Source organism: Limulus polyphemus, unplaced genomic scaffold (genome assembly GCF_000517525.1).
Source record: "Limulus polyphemus unplaced genomic scaffold, Limulus_polyphemus-2.1.2 Scaffold230, whole genome shotgun sequence".
Classification (NCBI taxonomy): Eukaryota; Metazoa; Arthropoda; class Merostomata; order Xiphosura; family Limulidae; genus Limulus; species Limulus polyphemus.
Window position 1 is genome coordinate 344,899 of NW_013665840.1, and position 2,018 is coordinate 346,916.

Below are 2,018 nucleotides of genomic sequence, written 5' to 3' on the forward strand. Positions count from 1 at the left end.
GAGGAGTGGAATTCTCCGAAACTAATATAACCCAATAACACATGTTGATAAAAGTGTAAATTGAACTGGACCGCCCTGGAACTTAGACTTCGAGAATAAAGAATATTTTAAATACTAAGGTTATTTACTATATCTGCTATTGTGCGGCTATATAATGTGAAGAACTGAATAGTGGCCATTGACACTTTTTCTTCACTTCACCTATCCAGTGTATAGGTTTTTCTCATATTGACTACAAAGCACGTTCATACCAACAGTATATTTGATAATAATTTATATTCTATATATTGTATGGATGCAATAAATGTAATCCTTTTCATGAGCATTTCTGACTATAAGGACTATTCAGGCCTCAGAAGCAATAAGATCTTAGTGAGAAACGGACCTTAAGTCATTAGAATGTAGGCTTGATTTTTAAATGAGATGTGTTTTTCCACATCCGCAGAAATTTCATGGATTTGCTTGCATGTATCTCATTAAAAATTCACCGAGCAGTAGTTAAATACATTTTTTTTCCCCCAGAATATCCCTACAACTTTCCTGTTCAAGACTTTAGCCTTGTGAGCCAGTCCCCATTGACGCCCATGATCCACTTTGTTTTCTAATATTTAAAATATATATATAAGGTAATACATTCTAACATATCAGGAATAATTGCAAAGTCATCAGATATTATGATATCAGTTTCTTTACATTTCTTATCTGTAGTGCGTTACATACTGAAGGTAATATCCGCCAGATGTCGCTTTGATATTAAAATAACATGATTATCACTCATCTTTAGAACGGAGATATATCTAATTTATCGTCTGTTGACGTTTTGCCGAGATCGCCTAAAAGTAGAACGCGGTAAACGTTAAAGATACATATGTAAAAATCAGTTGTGGTTGGATATAGTTCTAACTTATAAAACTTTCCTCAAATTTTACAACTATAAGGTAAATATGTTTAAGTGGAGTTCTTTAAAGAAAAGTAATGTTATCGTCATTGTGCCTAATACCAATTAGTAACAGGATTATCTCTTAAACTTTTAAAGGCTCACATAATTATTAGCGTAAAAATCACATCGAACATTAGTGTTACGGCAGTCATTTCCATAGGTATTGTTTACGTAAAAGCTCAATGAAAATATGTACGAAACTACCTGCAACTTTTGCTACAATTATACATTAGAACTTTTAGTAAAAAGCAAGGTTAAAGACATCGCTAGATGTCTGCTGTAATTTTGATAAGTTTTAAGTCTTTTTTTTTTTCTCTTGCGATTGGCTTTTACTTCTACGTCACTGAAAGCAGACCTATCCTAGTCTACAAGTATAAATAGGCTTACTAAGATAACTTATGTTATAGGCCATGTAGACCAATACGGTAAATTTTAGGCCTAGGACTCGAACCTTAGAAGTTTATTTTTCTAACATTAACGTAAAGGTATTTAACAATTTCAGCTTATGTAGGGTATAAAATAGGTTTCACAAAACAAAATGGCAAGCCTGGTCCTTATCTCTTTAACCTACAGCACCACCTTGGATACTTTATCATTTATGTTGAAAATTTTTGTTTTGCTAATAGCAGAGTGATTTTATTATTCTTAGGTTAGTTACAACTCCAAGATTATACTTTTTAGCATATATTTTGTTACTGTTAATCATATCAGAGAAACATAGTAACTAATACAACTAAAGGTCATAAATTAATGCAAGTGAGTTAACATCAGTAGAATGCATCTTGAACTCAATGAGTGTAAGAATTGCGTTTACGGTCGGTGGGCCTGATAGTGATCCTAAAAAACGCCTTTATTGCTTTCAAACATACTGTTACGTCACCGTTTGTTAATTGATTTTTTTGTAACTTCGTTCCAACGAAACTTTAATGACACAAGTCTTTACTTAATAAAACTGGTTTATTCTTTCCGAATATAACTCTGCGATACACTTAATCTCAATACTCGCGCTAAAACAACACTGTAACGAACGAACGTTAACTTCAACAATACCGTGTGACTGAAGTTCAATTACTCACTG

At 32.7% G+C, this 2,018-nt stretch overlaps 1 protein-coding gene across 2 annotated transcripts in view; it reads left to right on the top strand.

Moving 5' to 3' along the window:
* The first annotated feature begins 821 nt into the window (after nucleotides 1–821).
* The window catches only part of LOC111085083, a 32,779-nt gene continuing 31,582 nt past the window's right edge, over nucleotides 822–2,018 (top strand). For both annotated transcript variants that reach the window (XM_022382207.1, XM_022382208.1), the window contains exon 1: nucleotides 822–938. The gene's annotated coding sequence lies outside the window, so the exon portion shown is untranslated. The remainder of the gene's footprint in view (nucleotides 939–2,018) is intronic.